Source organism: Hibiscus syriacus, unplaced genomic scaffold (genome assembly GCF_006381635.1).
Source record: "Hibiscus syriacus cultivar Baekdansim isolate YM2019G1 unplaced genomic scaffold, ASM638163v2 tig00111941_pilon, whole genome shotgun sequence".
NCBI classification, from domain to species: domain Eukaryota; kingdom Viridiplantae; phylum Streptophyta; class Magnoliopsida; order Malvales; family Malvaceae; genus Hibiscus; species Hibiscus syriacus.
In genome coordinates, this window is record NW_024063217.1 from 204,993 (window position 1) to 228,656 (window position 23,664).

The window sequence follows — 23,664 nt, forward strand, 5'->3', positions numbered from 1 at the left end:
TCAATGTATACCTAAACCCTAAACCCTTTAACACAAAAAAAACACTTCCTTTAAAATAAGGAATTACTTGTTTTCAAATAAAGAGTAAAGACTTACTTAGGTGTAAAATAAATACAAGGGTAAAATAGAAAAATGGTCATCCAATTATAGAATATTATTTTATTATATCCCTCAACTATTAAAAATTACAAAATAGTTAACTATAGAATGTTGCTTTGTTAAATCCTTCGATTATTAAAAGTTACAAAACAACAACTTGACTATTCATTATGTTCCAAACTCGTCTTTTTTCGTTAAAAAGATTTAACAATTGTTTAACATTAACATGATAATTAGAAATATAATAGTCTTTTGAGATTTTGAGAACAAGTTTTATTATATCACAATCAACAAATTAATTCATTTAGAATATCGTCCATTTTCTATCAAAAAGGAATAAGTTTGGAACATAATGAATAATCGAATGATCATTTTGTAACTTTGAATAATTAAAGAACTTAACAAAACAACACTCTATAATTAGAAAATCATTTTATAACTTTTAATAGTCAATGGACTAAATAAAGTAATACCCTATATCCGAGGGACCATTTGCGTACTTTACCTTAGATACACTAACTTAACTAAATAAAATAATAAGCTTGTTTTAAGTATATATTTTGATCAATAATTTTATTAGTTCATTTGAACTTTACCTCTTATTTTATGGTTAATTATATTTTAATTCCTGATTTTAAATTCTAGTTTCGTGCCTATAAATTAAACAGTCTTAATTCTATTAGTTCATATAATAACTCGCTAAAGTACAAGATCTGATTCGAACCCTAACATTTATATCTCTTCATCGTCTGCAAACTGTTCATGTAGAGGGAAATGTGGATATCTGGGGTATAAATTGAACCCCGTTTTAAACCAATTAATTCATGCAGTTGTTCTTAAAATGTTACATCTAATATATTTAACATTCCAACTACGAAGAGTGTTCTAACATTCAATCAATTGAACCCCGAGGTGTGACTTTGTGGCGCATTTCAGCTGCCACGTATGTGCTCTTTGCCAAGTAGGCTGCGAGCTTCGTTCAAGGTTACCTCGATGCTCCTGCTTCCTTCCGGGTACCAGACCAAGGCCCGTTAACCCTCACTGCTTATCAACATGTAATATACCAAATTTATATTTATTTTTTAATAGGGATTCAATAAGTTATTAATTTTATCTAATATATATATATATATATATTACTTTTAGTAGAAGCTTTAGTGCTTTACATAAAAGCCACAAGATCAAAACGAAGAGAACCACACTCAAAAATGAGGTTTTGTTGACTCAAATAAATATATTATGGAAAATTTTCAAGACCACATGACAAGGAAGAGCCATGTGTAAAAACAGGTGTCAATCTCCCGATAAGAAAATTAGCTGGCATGGCAGCAGTGATTCATCGTATGTTATTCCTTTCAAGTGTCTCGGCTTATCAGGAAAATGAAAAAGGAAAAATAAAAGGGATAAAATTACATGAAAGACGAGTGTAATTTCACAAATAACAAAGAATCCAACTAAGGGATAAAATTACATGAAAGACGAGTGTAATTTCACAAATAACAAAGAACCCAACTTTATCCACGTTACCCATTCGGTCACATTTAATGAAGAAGGGTTTCTTAATCAAGATTTTATTACTTTCAACTTGAAATGACATCTATAGCCCTGGCAGTTTATACATCATGTTTTAAAAAAATTTCAATTGAGTCTTAATTCGATTGATATTATTATCGTATTTTAAATTTAAAAGAATAGAACATGAAATAAAACGGTAAACAACCGGGGAAAAAGAGATATCAGTTTCAAAGCTATTATGTACCTAATATTATACAAATGAACTGGTCTCTTATCTGGTTTTATCATCCCCTATTTTCTCTCTCACTTCAAGGAACGAATTTATTCTCAATTCTTAAAGGCTTCAAGTAATTGAATCAGATCTCCAGCAGTGAAAACATTTTTCTGGTAATTCTTAGATTTTCGAAGGATTTTTTTTGTTTGGATTTTTTCTTATTTTTTAAGTTAAAAATATATAACCCAGCAAAAAAAATATTAAGTAAAACTATCAAATGCAGATTACACTAAGAATCTGTTAAGATTTCTTCTTTTTTCTGTTGCTGATATCTTTTATCCCCTAGACAGAGAATTCATAGCCAGTGAATCATTTGCTCTAGAAAATTTGTTTGAGATCTATCAGTTTAATGGGCTGTTTCTTGAAAGATATATTATATATAGGGGTTTAAGGATTCTGGGTTTTTTAGGTGCTGCTTAAACCTCAAACAAGACACTATTGTTACTGCCCTATATTAGATATGCTGATTACTTTTTCATTTTACCAGGCAGAAATAGGTTCAATAAAATGAGGTTAACGGTGAAAGGGAGATTACCTCGAGCAAATTGCCTCTCCGGTGAGGGAATATAGCTGAAACCTTGAACAAGGAGTGAACGGGATGAACAAACAAGGCCAAGAACCACCACTGAACCATGCTGGAATGGAGGAAAATCTGATGTTTCGAGCAGATTGTATGGAGCTCGAAAGATGCACCTTTGGGTTTGCTCAAGAATCTCAAACAAATAGAGTAATTGCATGTTCCGATAGTTTCGTTGAAGTGAACGAAAGCATTGATTACAATTTGAAGGCAGCTTCGGTTGGGAGTGAGTGTATTTCAGGTGGTACTACTGTGCCTGGGCAATGTCACCTGAACCTGACTGCACTCGCCAATTTTTCTTCTGCAGATCTATCTGCTGCATCTTCAAGTGCAGCGTCAGAGGGAATCGAAAGACACCATGCTGAATGTGATTCTGCAGGACTCTTTCCTGTGCATTTAAATTTTTCAGCTCAAGACAGAACATGGACTGAAGGCAATTGCACGCCAAGAAAACATCGATGTAAGCTATTTTCATTTCCAATTACAGCATCTAGTTGTCAATATGTTGTGTGAGAGTCAAAAATAGTGTTAGAGAGAAAATATGAAATCGAAATAAACAAATTAACAATGGAAGTCTAGCAAGATGGATGACAATGGAAATGTTTAACATTTCTGTAACTTCTTCAACAAACAATTCTTTTTTTCAAGAATTTCTACACTAAATGCCTTGTTTGTTATTAAATATTGAAAGTTTGGATTTTGTAGTCAAATCACATTAATGAGGTTAAACTTACATTGTTTACAGATGTCATTCCTCCGAAAAATCTATACGGTTATGACTTTAATCTGCCTGCTGGGTTGAGGGGAGCATTCTCTCCGACGGGCATCTCTGATTTTGCCCCAATCACACCAGAAAAGGCCCCAAGAGCAGAACCGAAAGAGGTTTCAGAAATAGGAAATTTATATGTAGAGATCAGAACTGAGAAGATAGATGAGCAAGCAAATGAGCTGGTTGATGTTAGAGTCGATGTGGATGGAGTTACATGCAGTAAAGAGCTCCAAATGCCTGTTTCAGAGTCATCCCTGACAACTATACTGAGCAAGGAAAATCAGAATCCTGAACATGGAGATAGCCTTCTTTCTGAACTAGAGATTACAATACCGCAGCCGAAACAAAGGAACAGAAAGCACAGGCCTAAGGTAATTACCGAGGGCAAACCTAGAAAGCCTAGAAAGCCAGTGACTCCTAAGCCTGATGGTCCTCAAGAAACCCCAACTGGTAAGAGGAAATATGTACGAAAAAATACAATAAAAAGGGACACATCAACCCCCCCTGGAGAAGCAAATGCAGAGAAACCAACAGGAAAGAGGAAGTATGTGCGAAGAAAGGGACTCAACAAAGACTCCATGGTTCCCACACAAGAAGAAAGTGGAAAGGGGACTACTCATCCAGAGACCATCGAGCATACTAAGAAAACGTGCAGAAGGGTCTTAGATTTTGACACAGAAGGACGAGGAAGAGATGAAACTTCTGCAGGCAAGCCAGCCAGTAATTTAAGTTCTAGTTCAGGGACAGAAAACCTGTGGAAAGAAGGAAGTCAATCAAAGTCAATGATTCAGCTTTCTGGCAGAATTGAAGTGACAGCAAAAAAGACAGAAACAGGCATTGCCTTTGAACTAAACCAATCTGTAAATCAAACACTGAAAGATTGCTCATCTTTTTCTGAAGATCAAGCACCGGGTACACCAGTTCCAACCAAGAAGACTCCCGCCCATAGCAGAGGAAATACTCATCCCCAGAAGCTCAATAATGAGGAAGGAAAAGATAAAGCCACTGCCCATGATGGACTAAAAGTAAACCAACAAACTGTGTTGGAATCCGAAGCTCAGTTGCCAGCAAGAAGCCCGATTGACACTAAGTACAGAAGCAGCTTGCTACCAGAGGGAGGACAAGCAAATAAGTCAGCAGCCACTCAACAAACACATACCAGTGCAGTAAATTCATATGGGAGTCAATACAATAATTTTTCTGCATACCAGATGATTCTAGGGATGCAATATCCAAAAATTCACAGGAGAAAGAGAACTGATAAAGAACAAAATTTGGCCGCATCTAGTGCATCATCATCCATCACTGCTGCAGAAAATCTCACTCCTGCATACACACGTCTGGAAGATAAGGGGGAACTAAATACCGACGGTGTTGTTTCAACAAAACTTGAAGCAGGAATAAACTTTTCTCTGAATAAGTTGCAAACTTTTAATTGCCTCGTAGCTCCAAATCAAACAGAGAGTCCAAAAAGAAAGAGAGCCAAAGGAAACATATGGATTCGAGATTTGGCTTCACTTAATGGAATTGCACCAGAAGGCTGCAGCAGTCAGTCGCCTGTTGATTATGACATAAGACAAGTTGGAAACACAGGAAAGTCTCATACAAGCATAGAAGCCATTGCCACGGAAATGCATGCAAAATTGGCAAAAACAAAGCGAACAAAGAAAAGAAACTGTTTTGTAAATTCAGCATTTTCTGGTACGAGTGAAGCACAAATGCACAAGAAACTTGCCTCATCTAATCAAAACCAGTTTTCTTCCAAACTTTTAGGTATTTCAACAAAGTACTAACTTCATCTCTTTGAGAAACTTTTTAAATCTTTGAGTAATTTGCCCTATCTGCCAAGCCTTTTAAGTCATATAATCAACTTGATGCAGGTTCCTCTCCAGAAGAAATATGGAAACAGTTTTTCTCTGTTGATGCACTTCTTGAACAGTTCAACCAGTTGGACATTAACAACGAAGGTAGCACAATTGCATATCAAGAGCAGAATGCCCTTGTCCCTTATATTATGAGATACCAAGAGCAGAATGCACTTGTTTATAGAGATGGAACCATTGTACCATTTATGCCAACCAGAAAACGACGCCCAAGGCCTAAGGTCAACCTGGATGAAGAAACAAGTAGAGTTTGGAAGCTTCTCTTAGAAAATATCAATAGTGAAGGTATTGATGGAACTGATGAAGAGAAGGCAAAATGGTGGGAAGAAGAAAGGAGAGTATTCAGTGGACGTGCAAACTCATTTATTGCACGCATGCACCTTGTACAAGGTAACATAGTGTTCTAATATTTTCCTTGATAGCACTCTTAGAGGACATGTTTTACAAGCATTTGCGAAAACACTTAATTAGATAGATTATCTTAATGAATAATAGTGTTTATCATGCTATGAAATGAGGTTCCAGTAAATATTATTGCTATAAAAGACACTATTTAACCTTTCTATCCCACTTATCAATGCCTATAAAAACAGAACTAGAAGGATTGTATTCTATACAGAGAGGTGATCAGAAAAAGGGAACAGAGGAGCAAAGGTGGGGAATTTCTCTAGAAAAACATAAATTGCAAAAGTTATTTCTGTAAAACAGCGAAATGTAATGGGATCCGCCATGACATGTATCTCAGTGAACTTGTTCATGTTTATATATTAGAGTTTAGAAGGCATTATCTCTCTTTCTTGAATTATTACTTTTGTTTCCTTCATGAGAGTACAATATCATTTCTGCAGGGGATAGACGCTTCTCTCCATGGAAAGGATCAGTCTTGGACTCTGTAGTTGGTGTCTTTCTTACTCAGAATGTGTCTGACCATCTTTCTAGGTAAGCTAAAGACCCCTAAGAACCTTTAATGACCCACAAAAGTAAAAGGAAATATTCTATTTTTGTTCAACCTTTGACAGTTCTGCATTCATGTCTCTTGCCGCTCGTTTTCCTCTTAAATCAAAAGGCAAGGACAAGTATCATCAAGAGATAACAAGCTTAGTAAACGGAGCAGATTTCTATATCTTGGAGCCAGAAGACAGTATAGCAATTCAACCAGTTGGAGACCAAAGTTCGATGATTGTTGATGGGTATCAAGACTCTGAAGAAAAAGAGGTAGTCAACAGCAAGGAAATGTCTGGAAGTAGTACTGCTACGTTAAGCTCAATAAATGAACCGAAGTGTAAGTTGCTGGACTCTTCAGGAAGTGGTTTAAGCACATATTTGACTCACTATAAACAGAATGAATATGGAAACTATCAGGGGAAAAAGTGAATATTCCAAAGGAGAAGAAGAAGAAAATGATGTCCTCTCATCTCAAAATTCTGTGGTTTCATCTGAAACCTCTGTGGAGTTTTCATTGGTTCAAACTGAAAGAACGGGATCATGCTCAGAGGGAAACTCAGAAGCGGGTGATCATACTAAGTGGCCTATGTTTGACGTGTTGAATAGATCTACTTCTTTTGTAAAGCTTTTACAGATGGTTGGAACTGCCAGGTTGCATGATGTTTACAGTTATCAAAACATGTCTACAAATGAGATCTCAAAGGTAGAAACAAGTCAATCCCAGAATCACCAGAGAGAAAACTGTGACAACTCGGAAGGTCCTACAAGTTTCAACGGGGAAGACCTTATGCCATCAGCTAATTATCATCCATGTCTTAGTCTAAACTCAAAAGTCAGAGAAACTGGGCACTCTGAGATGTTCAAAGAAGAAACAAGATTGTATGAGGCTTCTAAGACAAAAGAAGAGAACATGATAGAAAGGCAAAGTCCCTCAACACAAGAATCTGCATGTCAATCAATGGATCAAAAGGACAAAACCATGTGTGTGCAGGTGGCCCAACAATCTTCCCTTGAAAATAATCAATCAAACAACATTCAAGTAGATGAGAAGACAGTTTCACACTGTCAGAAGGGGATGCATCAGGACACTATAAATCTTGTGGAATCGTTGGACGATACACGAAACAAAGAAATGTTGAGGCATGTAAATATGTCAAAACATTCAGAAGAAACCTTAGATATAAATTTGCATATACATGACACTTCATCTAATAAGGAGCTCAATTCGATGGTTGGGGGATTAAAATCAGAAAGCAGAAAGGTCAAGAAAGAGAAAAAGGATGATTTTGATTGGGATAGATTAAGAAAACAGGCAGAAGCAAATGGAAGAAAAAGAGAAAGTACTGAGAAAACAATGGATTCACTGGACTGGGAAGCAGTGAGATATGCAGAAGTTAATGAGATTGCTGAGACAATTAAGGAACGAGGGATGAATAACGTGCTTGCTCAGCGAATAAAGGTAAAAAGTATGACATTGTAAGGTTAACAAATTTACCAGTAAGTATAATGCATAACAGCTGATTGTAAATGAGTTGGACACAGGATTTCCTCAACCGACTGGTTAGAGATCATGGAAGCATTAACATGGAGTGGCTGAGGGATGTTCCGCCAGACAAAGCAAAGTAAGCCAAAGGGACCAAAAAGTGTACCTAAATGCATTCACAAGACCAATTTTGACATGTATCATATTAGTACGCTGCATGCATATAAAACAAAGAACATTACTTGTCAACCTTTTTATATGCTTTTAAACAAAATGGAAAGTTGCTTAAACATTTTTTTCCTTTGTTGTAGAGAGTACCTGCTAAGTATAAGAGGACTGGGGCTAAAAAGTGTAGAGTGTGTGCGGCTTCTAACACTTCACCATCTCGCTTTTCCAGTAAGTTAATCAACTGTGTAAATAACCATGGCAGAGAAAGCAGAGTTCAACTTCCGTATTTGCTTGACAGGTTGACACAAATGTTGGACGCATAGCAGTAAGATTGGGATGGGTCCCCCTTCAACCACTGCCAGAGTCCCTTCAATTGCATCTCCTAGAGCTGTGAGTATTATGAGTTATCAAGCAACAAATTCATAAAAAATTACAAGAAAGCTGTTGAATTTGTTCTGCCTACTTAGGTACCCCATCCTGGAATCTATCCAAAAATATCTATGGCCCCGACTATGCAAGCTGGATCAAAGAACATTGTAAAGAGCCACTTCACTTTATTACTTGACTCGAGCAAACACATTTTTTCCAAAAAAATTAAAAAAAAATTATAGAGCTTCATGCTTGCTAACTCATTAAACTATCAACTAAACAGGTATGAGCTACATTACCAGATGATCACATTTGGAAAGGTGTGCTGTATATGTGCTCAAAATGCAGAAATTTACTTCCTTTTCTGACCAGCAACTGTCTTAAGTCTGACAGCAAAAACATTGTCTGAGATTAATGCAGGTTTTCTGTACAAAAGGCAAACCAAACTGCAATGCATGTCCAATGAGAGGAGAATGCAGACATTTTGCCAGTGCATTTGCAAGGTTCGATTGTAAAATATTTCAATATTTAACTTTAATTGTACTTCCAGTATTGCAAGATCCCCTTGTGTCAGTCTGCATTCAACTAGAACAGTTTCTGTACTCATCCTAAAATTTAGACTAAACATCAAGCCCTAGGAAGCCGAATAATCAACTGAATATATGAAATCAAGATATAAAGTCATCGTACAAAGATGAGAATTTGACAAGCACAAGATATGCGGGTTTTTCAATAAGCTGCAGTTCCATGAATAGGGCAATTGCCAACCTATTTATTTCCTTTAGCATGCTCTGCTGATAAAATCATGCAGAGATTAAGTTTGACAGGAAGATGTCCTTAGATAAGCAGTATTTATCATCCCTAGGGCTATCGTCAACCTATCTATTTTGTCATTTTCATTAAACATGCTCTGCTGATAATAGCACTGACTACTTAGAGAACCCCAAATTCATTCCATGAGACAAATTAACTTACCCATAAAAATATTAATGCAGTGCAAGGCTTGCTCTGCCAGGACCTGAGGACAAAAGCATTGTCAGTGCTACCAAAAATGGAACATCTGATCCAAATCATGCTGTAACAATTGATCAACTGGCTCTACCCTTATCACAACCAAATGAACTATCAGATAGGAACTGTCAGTCAGAAGCGAACCAACAGTTACAAACAGTATCCGGGGTTAATAATTGCAACCCTATCATTGAAGAGCCAGCAAGTCCAGAACCTGAGTGCACACAAGTAGCAGAAAATGACATTGAGGATATGTTCTCTGAAGACCCTGATGAAATTCCTACAATCAAGCTTAACATGGAAGAGTTCACCCAGACTTTGCAGAATTATATGCAAAATAACATGGAACTTCAAGAAGGGGATATGTCAAAGGCTTTAGTTGCTTTAACAGCAGAAGCTGCATCTATTCCAACACCCAAACTTAAGAATGTCAACCGGCTAAGAACAGAACACCAAGTGTAAGTAGGCACTTTCTATATCTCTGAAGTCTTGGAAACATAGACTGAAGTCAACTATTTCATGAAATCTGCTATAAGTATTACTAGTTCTAGATAAGTGTTTGGAGTTGAGGTTAAATTATAACTGTTAGAAATTCAAGTCTTATCTCTTAAACTACTTTTAAAAGTCCAAAAATGTTTAAAACTATAATATAGTCATGATACCATTGTACTTATATGAACCAATCTATGAATAGAGTTAAATATGCTAAAGCCTTCAACAATAGAAACGTTCTGCTAAAAATGGTACCAGAAATATTGTCATTTCATACTAATTGTCCTTTTTTCTCCTTCCCCACTTCTTGAATCCATCCTACAGCTATGAACTTCCAGATTCACACCCTCTTCTAAACGAGGTTAGCTGTTTTTGACAACCTACTTGAACAAGAATATTTTCCATATTTCTATAACTGTGTTTTCTCATATAAGCTGCTTGCGGTGAACTTACAGTTGGATAAAAGAGAACCTGATGACCCGTGCAAGTACCTTCTTGCCATATGGACACCTGGTATGCACACCATTTAATAACATGGTATAATAAACTCTTAAACCTCTTGAGATGACATAGTATTTTGCTTACACCAGGTGAAACAGCAAACTCCATTCAAGTGCCCGAAAGAAGGTGCAATTCCCAAGAGCATGGCAACTTGTGCGATGATGAGACATGTTTCTCTTGCAACAGTATTCGGGAAGCAGAATCGCATATTGTCAGGGGAACACTTTTGGTAATAAAATAGACCTGTTAAATAGTATGAATAAATATTGCATTCAGGATCTTAATTCAGAATATTATATGCTAACCCATCATAAATAGATACCATGTCGAACAGCAATGAGAGGAAGCTTTCCCCTAAATGGCACATACTTCCAAGTTAACGAGGTAAGTTGAACATTCTGGTTGAACTAGTTCCTTTGAGCTTTATAGTTTTCTTCTTTATTAAGGAAATAACGAAGATAAAAAATAATATTTCTATGAAGGTATTTGCTGACCATGATTCTAGTTTAAACCCGATTGCTGTTCCAAGGGAATGGCTATGGAACCTGCCAGGAGAATGGTCTACTTTGGAACCTCCATACCTTCAATATTTAAAGGTTAGAAGATTTCAATAGAAAGGATTGTGCTGATAAATCTACCAAGATAAAAAAATGACTATGTTCACTGATAACAGGCTTAACAACAGAGGGAATTCAAAACTGCTTCTGGAGAGGTGAGAATTATCAACCATTGTAATTTTATGTCGAGCTGTTTGCATTGATTTGATTAGCTACCCATAAGCAACCTTGATCCTACTTTAGGTGTACATAAAACTTCCAAACTTTGAAATTTTTAGAAACATTCAACAGTTGATAAACCCTTCGACATCTTTGAATTCCTGGTTCCAAGGGAATCAAGGACACAGGAATAGCCTTGAGATAAAAGCATGTTCATGTGTTCATCTAGCCATAGAAAAGAAACGATCATACCATGGCACTGAACTTTTTATTGCATCACAAAGAGATCATTATGTTTATAGGCAGCACTTTCTTGAGTTGATAGAAGTTGCCAAGTCCGTGAGTTCTAAGTTGACCTCAACTCCCTAAGAAAATTTTTCTAATTCAAGGAATCAAACTCAACTGCCAAGGACTAGTTCATAGGAGTAAAGCCCTAAAAGATATTCAGAAAGTGAACAACTTCCTCGTTAGGGATTTCTTATTAAACATAATAGTGAATAACATCTCATTACAGGAAAGCTGAAAAGAACGATAAAGCACTTTAGAATCACTACCTGTGCTAAGATCTAGATTTAGCAACAGCCATGCAAACACACAAAAGTAGAACCCAGTTTCTTAGGCACAAAATTTTTGTTATAGTTGGCCTTATAGCATCTTCAAACTCCATCAAAACATAAGTTCATTGCCTGTTATCCATATAAAGTTCATTCCCTGACACCACTTAATAAAATCTAGATCTAGAAACTGCCATGCAAATAGTACTTAACTTCCTCGGCACAAAAATATTGTTATATTTGGACTTGTAGCAGCTTCAAACTCCATCATAGTTCATTTCCTGTTACCCATATAAAGATCTCTATGAACACTGGGAATAAATTATCATGCCATTGTAGGCCACTTTCAGCTTCTGGACCAAAATGGATACCAAACTAGTTTATATTGCATCAACCACGATTTATCCCTTTTAGCAACACAAACCTTTATCTTCCACAAGAATCTAATCCCTTTGATATTTTCCACAAGTTAACAACGCACAGGTCATCCCTTGAGTTACCAACTCATGAGTTAGCTTAACAATTAACATGACAAAATAGTTATCAAATAATTAACAAACTGGCTCACCCACTTTTGTCCTGAAATATTCCCCTTGGACCCCTAACTATCATTTGTAAGTATTGAAGACCTATTGCGTTAGCTCTATCAGATAGACTAGACTCAAAATATTTTTGACTAACCAAAATTGCAAACATTAGCTAAACTATCTCAAACATAGCATTCAACAATTGAATACCTGTCATACCCTGTTCTTTTATTCCAATTCTTTGTTTTTCTCTAGTTACACCTAGTTTTCCAATTCCTGAACAATTTGGAAACGATCGGTCATTTCTGATAGAATTCAAGTCATATAACAAATTCTTCAATTGTTTAGATTATGTCTGATGATAAATTGCAGGATATGTTTGTGTACGGGGATTTGACCAGAAATCACGAGGACCCCGTCCTCTAATGGCCAGATTACATTTCCCAGCCAGCAGATTGACCAAAGAAAAAGGCAAGGCTGCTGGAGAAGATGAGTAAATGATAGCATTCATAAAATCCATACAAGTCAACATTGACCGAATAACCGTGTATGAAGAAATGGACTTGCATTTTACAACACCGATTTGACTTGTAGGGAAACGTAAAATTCCTTCTATAACCTATAATGAGAAGGCATGTAGGACTGTGTACTGTTTAACAAGGTTGTAATTACCTAGTTTCATGCTCAAATTTAGAGAAAATTTTAAGAAATCAGCTTCAGAAAACTGTCCTGTGCTCATTGATAAAAATTTTCTACAATGTACAATAATACCTTAACAAATAACAAGAAATAAACGTTTAAAAGAAAAATAGCCGGTGCTTACTAGACGATTCATAAAGCCAGGGTGATTGCAATGTGGCAAAAACAGGAATGAAGTAGAAACAAAGCAAACCCGTTAACCCTAAAATAACAGTTGAGATTATGCAAACTATAAAGTATCGTAATTTCAAACAAATCAAAGAGAAAAGAGAGAGAGAGAGAGAGAATCTTCTTAAAGAAAATGAGCAATATCCTGATTATTTGATGTATTTGTACTTCACATGGAAATCAAAAACAGGCATTCCATTTGCATGATGATCCAGTGGATCAATTCAAATCACATTAAACAATTTCTGATGCTAACATTTACCTTACAACCAACCATAAAATAAACTCCGATTTACGATAAAATCCTAGAAATTAAGCGTTCTTAGTGAAAGAACGAATTCTCCGGAAACTGAAATAGCTTACAATTATTCATCACATTATCGAATATCACATTCACTGCAATTTTGGCCTTGTGGGTCAAAGATGCTGATCACTACAGCCTTTGACTCACTTTATAAAATTCTCCAACTATAAGTTTTCCTAAATGACGAAACAAAAATCAATCACTAACACCATGGAGTCCTTAATTGTAAATTCAATAACGTTCTTCAAAAGAAAGAATGAATGAATTGACGCTTTAAAATTCCATCAACTTCTCCATTTTCTAACATCTTCAGACATCTACTAATCGAAAGTCAAAACAATTGGCTAAACCTGAATAAAATCCTGCTCGTGATTACTAAATATCTCTAATCTCGAATCAACTAAAACGGAAACATTAAAAAAAGAAACGTTAGCTAATCCAAGAATTAAAAAAGTGAAGCACCTTCCATTTTAAATCAAACGATGCGCAGAAACATATCAGGGAAAGCTCGATTCCATTCAGACACTAGACAATTCTTAAAAGATGGAAAACGAGCATCTAACAGAGATAGATTTGGATAAATAAACGAACCTTTATGAATTTGTAGAATCGCAAAAGGATAAGATGAGGAAGGAAGAGAAGCATCGGGCTGTTCGAGACTTCCAGTTTGAGAAAGGTAAAAATAGATGAGCTCCAGAATTTGTTATTTTTACCGCCTTACCGACTTTTTCCCTCCCAATTTGATATAAATATTAAGGCCGAATTGTCATTTTAGTCCCCTTATTATACTTAGTTTTATGATTGTCTTTTTCTCAAAGAGTAAATTATATTATTAATCGTTAAACTTTGACCATATTCTGTTTTAGTCATTAAATTTTAAAATTATAACACTTAAATTTTTTAATTCGTTTTTTTAGTCACTAAGTCGTTTATATCTTAACATCATTATGAGGATTTTTGAAGGATTAACGCATGTTTGACACATAAGATGTTGCCGCCAAAAGCATAATCCCATATTTCTTTGCCAGAGTAATTAGAAAGAGATTTTTAACTAGAAATAATTCAATTCAGATGTAGGATACTTATCTAGAAGTTTCCGCAACTCAATCATATATGATGGAATCATCAAAGATTTGACCTTTTCGAATTTTGTTTGACCATGTTCCCATATGTAATGGAATAAGGGGAGATAAGATAGTAGATTGCCCCCAACGCTAGGTTTCCGTGAGATACTCCAAATTATGAAATGTCCTCCGTGGAACTCGATCCCACAACCTCAAGATTAAGAACCTTGTGCTCTACCAACTGAGTTAGATGGTTATTTCGAGATATCCAACAACAAGAAGGTAAAGGATTGAATATAACAAGAGACATTCAGACTGTATTCGAGGAATAAGCAAGAGCTGGCATCGCCGACCATCATGCAGTATATAAGAAATTTGATGAATAGGAGTTGGACAGTGTCCTTCACGCAAATTTAAAGAGATACAATGTCCTTTGCTTCATTCGTAAAGGCTCAGTGTTTAAATACCTGACCTTATTCAAGAAATATAGTGTCTCGTTATCAATTGGTTTTCGGTAATATATACTTTATTTCGTTGTACCTCAACTATACTGAATCTCTATAACTCGGGTCAATGCTTATTTCATTGCGTCTTCAATATCAGTAAATAAAGAGCAGGCATTGTATTACAAAGAATCAATATTTAATCATATGAAATGACTTCAAATTACAAACAGAACGAAAGAACACATGCATCCCATGCAGCAAATACCAAAAACACAACAAACCTCAAAGTCCCCAAAAAATTGTCCCAAAAACTGCAGATCCAAATGAAACCATTGCCATGGAACTGAATTCCAAGCACACTGCACCAGCTGAATCAGTGTCAGCACCCTTGGATGCTTTCGGAGTCGGAGTCGGAACCAAAACATCCTTGTCCGGCACATCCGGTGCAGGCGCCGGTACCGGCGTCGTTCCGAATATCTGCAACGGAAGAAGAACCTGGTCCACTTGATACACCGCGATCCGTCGATCGGAGTACACGGTGTTCGCCACCGTCGCATTCACCACGCCGGTCGTTATATTAACCTGGTTCCCTGCCGCCGTCACGTTGAGCGGAAACTTCCCACCCTTAACATCACCGCCTGAGTGCGCAGAGGGTTGCTCGCCGTTTGGAACTGCGACGTCGACATCAACGTGGGGAGGATATGGAACTGGATTAGGTGGAGTTTTTGTCGGTCGGAGAGCGAGTTCAGCGTCCCGGTTTTGAGTCCGCTGAACGCGTCGTCGCTTGGTGCGAAGATCGTTAGCCCGTCGTTCGGGTTGGGGGTGCTCAGCTCGTTGTTTAGTTGATCGGCCACCTGTGTGGCTTGTAGCAGCTTAATGAAAGTGTTGAACTGACCGCCTTTTTCGAGGATCGAAGTGATGTTGTCCACCTTTACCGGCGGCGCCGGAGCTATTTGAGCTAAAGTTTCATCACAAAAGAAGAAGACTATCAGGAAAACAAGGGCATACACAATTTGCTTTCTCATTTCAGGCTCTTCCCTGTCCCCTTGCTATTGTTTCTTCGACTGATATATATATATATATATATATATGGGAGATGGTTTGTTAATGTACATGTTTGGTGGAAAGGTACAATTTAATGTGGGGAGATTGCTTTACAAGAAAGAAAGAAAACAATATGAAATTGTTGAGATGTAACTTGAGTTCGATAATGATTCGATTTGGATAAACTTTTGTTATTATTTCAAAAACTAATTTACAAATTTAGATATTAAAATGAATTAAAACTGATAGTTTAAGTATTAAAATGTTAAATTTTTAATATCATGGTATTAAAATGAAATAAAAATTAAACTTTAAATATAATTTTTAAAAAAAATTAAATTTAAATATTAAAATAAATCAAAATTAATAGTTTATACATTAAATGATTTACCCTCATATATTTTGGGATTAAAGTGGCAAAGTTTGTTGAATGTCTTGTGTCTTGTTAAGGGGATTGACTATTAACAAAAGGTGATGACTGAAATTACAACACTTTTCATGATTAGAAGTGTAAGTAAAGGTTGTTGCTTAAGACTAATACATGCAAACATGTAATAACACAAAAGGTAAAGACAAAAATGCCTGCAATCCCGTTTTTGTCATAACATGTCGAATAAGACAAAAGGTTTATAAAGGTGGCTCAACCTGAAATTCAAGTCAAATTTTTAGGTTGAAATTCACACTCCATCTAATTCAATTTGACCTGTATATAATTTTATTTTTATTAAGCAAAATAATAATATCTTATTATAATTATTTATAAATATATAAATAGTAATTATAATATTATTTAGTTCAAATTAATTATTTTCATCTTACTTTTGAATTTGATCTTACTCGAATTCAAATTTTTAAAATAAAAAATTATTTTGATCATGTTAGATAAATTCAAGTTAAATCAAAACTCATTAACTCATAAGTCCAGATGAAATACATATCCCTAATCCTGGCAAACTCATACTAATATTTATCTAATCAACACTTATTCAATGACTGAAATTAGATGAGTAAACTCTTTAACTGATCAAATTCAAATTACTAAAACTCCAAAATTATGAAACCCTAATCCTAGTCGAGAATCATTCTGTAAACAACAAAGTCTTTTCCTTACACAAACTTCACCACTCAATTCTATCCCCCCAACAAACCTATTCTGAACCTCATAATATAGTTATACTCTCCTCTCTACTCTAACATGTTAAAAATGATTTTTTTTATTAAAAAAATTTAAAAGCTGCAAAATGATTATTACATTCATTGAATTGTTACAAAATGATCATTGCACTATTACATTCATTGAATTGTTACAAAACGATCATTGCACGTTGTAAAATATTGATTAATTCTGTTAAGACTAGGGATTATTTTATAATATTTTGATAAGAATAATAATTTTTTAACAGTTTGATCATTTTAATGACTAATTTGTAATTGTTTGAAAAATTAATGGTCATTATATAATTTACAATTGTTTTATGATAAGAAATCATTTCCATATATTTTACTAACCAACCGTAGTTAATGTCACCCTTCAATTTACTCAAAATTTACTTTAATTTGGTAATTAAGCATATTTTAACCCCCATTGAAATATTTCAACAAATTATTAAGACTTTCAAAATCACAAATGTTGAGATGGCCGAGTTCTGCTCCGAAAGGTCGTGGGTTCAAATTCCACCACTCGCAACGATACTATGTTTCCCCAAATTGGGTCAAATTATTTTTTTGGTCCTTTTACTATACACGAATCTAAGATTTACTTCTGTTTTAATTTTGGTTTTAGTCCTTTTACTATACAAGAATTTAAGATCAACTCCTGTTTTATTTGACATAATTGACTTCTCTACTTTTATAACATCATTCGTTACTCAAAATGAGTAACACAATTAACAATTTCAATTAAAACATATATACTAAATTTCAAATTTAAACACAATAATGGTACTAAAATTAGAATTTAACTTCTTAAAATTTAGATAGTTTAAAGTGATTGCAGGCAGGTGTGTTCATATATGAGTATCAGCTTTTTCGAATACTTGAAATACTAGTATCGGAGATTATTGTTTTAGAATTCAGTTCCATACCCCGGTCCATAATAATCGGGTACTCGTAAAATTCGGATACTCGCAAATCTAAGTAACATGGTACATGAATCTTTTTTTGTGACTTAGTTAAAGGATATTTTGTAAACCATAGTTGACCGAGAACACTACAGCAAAATGGGTCTATAACGACGCTTTTCTCATCGTTTATAGTACAAACGCCAATAAAATTTCACATACAATGCACTTTTTATCAAAAAATGCCATTGAATGTCAAAATTAACGACGTTTGTCAATAAAATGCCATTATAGATCCGTATCTTAGTGGCGTTTGTTACTAAAACACCATAATAGAGACAAACCTTAGTGGTGTTTGTTATTAAAACGTCTTAATAAACTTAGTGGCGTTTGTTGTTGAATCGCTGCAGTAGAGGTGCACGTTAGTGGCCTTTGTTATTACAACACCGCCTTGGGATACATAAATCTCCTCCCCTTCCTAATTTGTTTCTTCCTAAACCTTTCTTCCTCCATCCTCAGCGAGCATCTTCATCAAATCGGCACGCTAGTCACCAACATCGCGCCGCCAGTCACCACCGTCACACTGCCAGTCGCTCCTCAAGGCTCAAAATCCAGGTACACTTTTAATCTCTTATCATGGAATCCATGTTAATAAAAACCCTAAGAAGAATCCTATTTTTCCTTCATAAAAACTCATTGGATTCTGATTTGAAATTAAATCTTGCTGTTGTTTGTTGGTGTTTTTCCCTGAAAATTCAAGCTTAAATGATGATGCATAAAACAAAGAAATGTCTTGTTGGTGTTTGATCCCTTTCGGATTGTAGTGAATGGTTGGGATGAATAAACAAATGTTGGTTTAATTTTTTTTGTGTGCATATTGAGCATCAGTTTTATTACTTACTCTCTTCCTTTTAAATCATGAGAGGAGAATGACTAAGGCAACGTTTTTGTTATCTCCTATTGCTGGCCCTTTCCATCCTTTCAGTTAACCTCCTCATCCATAGAGAAGGTCGGAATTGTCCCTAGTTCTTTCCTTATTAGTGTATCGGCCATAGGAAACAGGTACTTCAACAGGAAACAATTACCAGAGTAACATAGCATTATTGCAATTTTTTTAATGATTTCTATCCCATCTTCACTGCTAACAGTCATCTGAGGTTTTTCTTTTCTTCCTCTATTATATGCCATTTAATCTTAATTATTCCACCATATGGTTGAATTTCTAAAGCCATTGTGTGTCAGTGCATAGTTGTAAACTTCATAACATGTTTGTACTCAAGCCACTGTTTACAAGAAATTAAGCTCTTTGATGATCCTATTTATATGTAAGCTTGTCAAATATGTGTTAACTCTTTTCAGTTTACATTCTGGATACCACATTTATGAAAGATTTAGCTAACCAAATTTTTGTGTTGAATATTGAATGCCTTCTGATACATATTTCTCAAAATCCAGGCAGGTAGTTTTCTTGTGTCTAGTAATAACCATGCAGTTGCTGAGGAAGGGAAATTAAGTGAGAATGTACACTCTAATCATAGTTATGATGAGGCATCATCATTAATTGAACAGGTAGTTGTTGACCCTATGATTAATTGCTTTTTTTCAAGTCTATTTTATGGTTCCATCTACTAAATGATTATTCATCGTACAGGAAATGGGACTGCAGACCAACCTGGGTTGAGATTAAATCCAAGGCTCTTAGATTTGAGAGGATGTTATTTCGTGCTACGAGAGGCAATGTGCTTTTCAATCAGGCACCGGCTGGTGAAGAAATCATGGATCCTTTATCAGCTGAAAAGGTTTCATTTTCCTACTCATAATCACCTATTGTGTTGCTAAATCTTATATCAGTTATCTTTTCATTTGGAAGTTGTTGTGTTATTTGGTAAGTTCTTTATCTGTATTGTCTACATCCATAGAGGTTTATTGTATTTCTTTTTGCTAGCTACATTGATTCATTATTGATATCAACTTTACAATTTTCCATTTCTATTCATCGTTGCAGGTAGAGAAAACAGTGTTTGTAGTTTTTTTTCTCCGGAGAATAGGCAAGAACAAAGATTTTGAAAATTTGTTCTGGAATATATAAGAGCAAATGCAAACTTTAAATTAATTTGGCTCTTTTTACCTTTTCACTTGCCTATCAATGTCTCTTACATGTTTGTTATTAGTCGGAATTATAGAAATCTGTATTCTTCTGGTTAAAATTTTGCTTTTTTGTCACAGGTCTTGTCACGTCTTTCTGAATTAGAGGTCACATTGGATGCCGGATTCGCCATCAAAATAAAGCTCCGACTTCAATTGGATACCATCTAACACAATGGATGAGCATGGTTAGATGTACTAGTGAGTGCACCTTGTTTTGTATATTTGTTTCCTCTGCTGGGAAAATAAACTACTTAGCTAGCGTATGAAAATCCTGTAAGTAGGATAAATTTGATGCTGTAGTATTATCAACTAAGACCCTTGTGATTTCTGTTTTGTTTTAATTAGGTACGAAGGGAGAAAGTTGTGGATGATACACTGAATATGTTGAATTTCAATGTTACAAAGAAATGTCTTGTTGGGGAAGGATGGTGCCCTATATTTGTACAAGCTAAGGTGTCTTTTATGCATCATCATTCTAAATCCAATTTCTTTGTAACTAACAGCGAGTCAAGTTGATGAAAAAATTGCTCAAATGAAAGCCGAAGTTGAAGCGAGAGAAACAATGAGAGCGGCGAGAGAAGCAACATTTCAGAAAAATATGAAGAACTTCAAAATCAAATTGAAGCTATGAAGCAGATGATAGCAGCAAAATCAAACGAATAATTCATCATCCTAGGTGTTTTATTAGGTTAATGTTTTGTTTATGTTATTGAAAAATGTTGAACTACATTATATTTAACTTTGATGTTTGTAAACTTTGATTTATTTATGTTTTTATGTACTATTACTTAATTCGAATCGTAATTAAATTTAAGATGGTTATTGATATTGTTACAGGTTAAATTTGGGTAATACAAAATAGGAAGAAGATATGTTGAAAATCAGTTTCGATTAGCACGTTTTAGGGGGGAAACGCCACTAACGGAGTGCATATTTGGCGGCGTTTTTAGGAAAAAAAACCGCTAAATGACCAACCAATTGTAGCGTTTGTATCGAAACGCCGCTAAATATCAAATATGTTGTGACGTTTGTGACTAAAAACACTGCTAAATAGTGAATTTGTTGCGAAAAACGCCTATAAATATCAAACCTATTGCGGCGTTTGTATACTAAAATGTCATTAAAAGTTGTTGCGTTTGTATTAGCAGCGTTTATTGCGGCGCTTTTTTTTTTGCGTCGACATCATTTTTAGCGGCGCTTTTAAACAACGTTATAGGACAAAAAAACGCCGTTATAGACCAGTTCTACTGTAGTGGAAACTCATGAAAAATAATAAATAAGGTACTCGATCAATAAATTTGGATATAACTCTATAATTATTTAATCAAATCTACAAGTTAATGAGTCAAATAATTCAAATCGAATATTTTTTAAACACCCTTACTATGTACAACAAGTTTCACCTATAGATGTTCATTCCTTGTATGTTATATATATACATATGACTAAAGTTGTTTGATGGATGTATGAAGTTGTTGAAGAATTCAAAGAAAGGGTAAAGTACACAAATGCTCCTTTGATTATAGGGCGATACTTTGTTGAGTATTCTGACTATTAAAAAGTTATAAAATAGCCACTTGATTATTCATATGTTTCAAACTCGTCCTTTTTTAACATGGGTTGGATGTTAACTAGTTGATTGAGATACGATAAAAAATAATCCCCAAATCTCAAAAGATTATCGTATCCCAATCAACATGTTAATGTTCAGCTCATACCATCGTCAAATTTTTAACATAAAAGGATGAGTTTGGAACATATGAATAATTAAGGACAATTTTATAACTTTTAATAGTTGAGAGCTTAACAAAGCAGCACCCTATACTCGAAGAACTATTTCATAACTTTTAATAGACGAAAGACTCAATAAAACAACACCCTATAATCGTGAACCACCTATATACTTTACCCTAAAAGAAAATGGGTTTAAAAAGGAGTGGAATTGTCCTCTCTTACTCTAATAAGGTAATTTCAGGGATGATAAGACTCGATTCTGTGTTACGGATTTGTATTGATTTGTTTTATGTTAGTGTTGATCGGAATCATCTTGTTATAATGAATTTTTATAATATTTAATTTGAATTAATTGGTTAATAAAATAATATCTAACGATTACATTAAAAAGATAATATGCGAACTTTTTAAGTACTTAAGATCTGGGCATCAACATTTCAATTTCATAAAAAGCAACGAATTACTATAAAAAAAAAACAAGAGCATCAAATAAAAATCCGTCATTTAAATTAGATTAAACTCTAATCTATACACAAGTTTCTATACATATTTCTGTCAAACCTAATCACATGAACCTTAGAATGGACGGTTTTCTTGATAAAACTCAAAATATTGTCCTCTCCTTTCGGCAAATTACCAAAACCCCTCCTATTTCTTTCCTCTCAAAGACAATATATAGAAACATTCAAGGTTGATTTAAACAAGATAACAACAAACAATTTACCCTTAAAATGAAACCCGCGGCCTAGATCTAAAAAAACCTTTTGATTTTTTACCTTTTCCGATGAGTCTCTTCAACCGCTCATTCCTCTGACGAGGCTAAATTTTCTCTCTTCTCTCATCGTGATTTTTATGATTAGCTTTGGGTATTCGTAAGCTTAATGTTTGGTTTTTTTTTCCGATGCTTTTCCCCTGATGCTTCGTTTAACAGGCTTTATATAGCGCCTTTGAGAATCGCTTCTTCCCCTGAAATAGGTGATGGATTAGCCGAAAAATATGGGGTTGTTCCCCTTGTTTTTTTTATTTGCTCAGATTTGGGGATATATTTCCCTCTCATCAAAATTCATGGGAAATATGGGTTCTATTTTTGTTTGTTCCTATTTTGTCATTTCTTGCTTCGATTTGATTGTTGCTTGTTCCTTGAGATTCGGCCATTGATTTGGTTCGATTTGGCATTGATTCTGGTTTGTTTTGTGTTTTGGCGTTGATTTGGTTCATCAAATCGCTTGAAAATCGCATGGAGTTTGCTTCTGTTCGATGTCTTCATCGACACATGGTATTCACGTGCTGTTAATCATTTTGGGATTTGATCTTGGTTGTTGGATTGATTGCAGATTCAACGACCCAAGATTGATTGCATTGTGATGATATTTTAAGGTTTAAAAACCCTATCTCTTATGATCCTGGCCATTGATCTCCGTCTTGATCTAACGATCTTCATTTGTGCGGCGCGAAAGTTAAGGGTGAAACCTTAATGTGTATGTGAACCTCCTTTTGGTAAATTCGACCTGCTGGATCAGGCGAGCTCATTTGTTGGACCTCCTCTACATGGCTTGTTGGGTCAGGCTCGCCATTATGGTTGGGCTACTAGAAATCTGTACTTTGGATTGGGTTTTGGATTGTGGGATGGACTTTTAATTGGATTGGATTTGGACCTACAAATAAAATCAAAATAATAAATAAATATATATAATAAATATAATAATATAATATAATACATATACTATACTATATATATATATATATATATAACACCATGATAATATATACCTTAAGACGAGAGATCGTCCCGTTCAATACAATTTTATTAATATTAACGTCATAAGAACCAAATCGATAATTATACCGATCAGATCACTTGTTCAATCGGCTTAATAGCGAAGGAAAATCTACAGTAGGTTAAAAGGTCGATTTGTTTTGGTTCCAATTTCCCTATTTTGTAGGTACATTAATTATGGTTGTCGACCCACGTTGTTAGGTGGAGTATGCGGCCTGAACTATTATTTAACTTTTGCTTAACAAATACATATTGCTACCTTCTTTGATTCTTTCAATGTTTTAGACTTTGAGTTTGACACATTTACGATCGCTTCGTGATTTCTCCTTTACAACTT

At 34.9% G+C, this 23,664-nt stretch overlaps 1 protein-coding gene, 2 long non-coding RNA genes and 2 pseudogenes across 3 annotated transcripts in view; 2 read left to right on the top strand and 3 right to left on the bottom strand.

Annotated features, from left to right (window-relative positions):
- The window catches only part of LOC120173130 (heat shock cognate 70 kDa protein 2-like), a 31,361-nt gene extending 24,588 nt beyond the window's left edge, over positions 1 to 6,773 (bottom strand). Inside the window, exon 1 of the mRNA XM_039180397.1 lies at positions 6,748 to 6,773. The gene's annotated coding sequence lies outside the window, so the exon portion shown is untranslated. The remainder of the gene's footprint in view (positions 1 to 6,747) is intronic.
- On the top strand, positions 2,378 to 12,593 carry LOC120173129 (annotated as a pseudogene).
- On the bottom strand, positions 9,879 to 10,306 carry LOC120173137. The gene is made up of 2 exons (XR_005521029.1): positions 10,173 to 10,306; positions 9,879 to 10,095 (listed from the first exon to the last, which is right to left on the bottom strand). It is a non-coding gene; the product is annotated as an uncharacterized LOC120173137 (long non-coding RNA).
- A 2,248-nt stretch (positions 12,594 to 14,841) lies between the features above and the next one.
- LOC120173053 lies at positions 14,842 to 15,600 on the bottom strand (annotated as a pseudogene).
- Positions 15,601 to 18,084: 2,484 nt separating this feature from the next.
- On the top strand, positions 18,085 to 20,467 carry LOC120173098. Its single transcript, XR_005521020.1, has 5 exons — positions 18,085 to 18,283; positions 19,124 to 19,237; positions 19,320 to 19,467; positions 19,895 to 20,014; positions 20,162 to 20,467. It is a non-coding gene; the product is annotated as an uncharacterized LOC120173098 (long non-coding RNA).
- Positions 20,468 to 23,664: the final 3,197 nt, after the last annotated feature.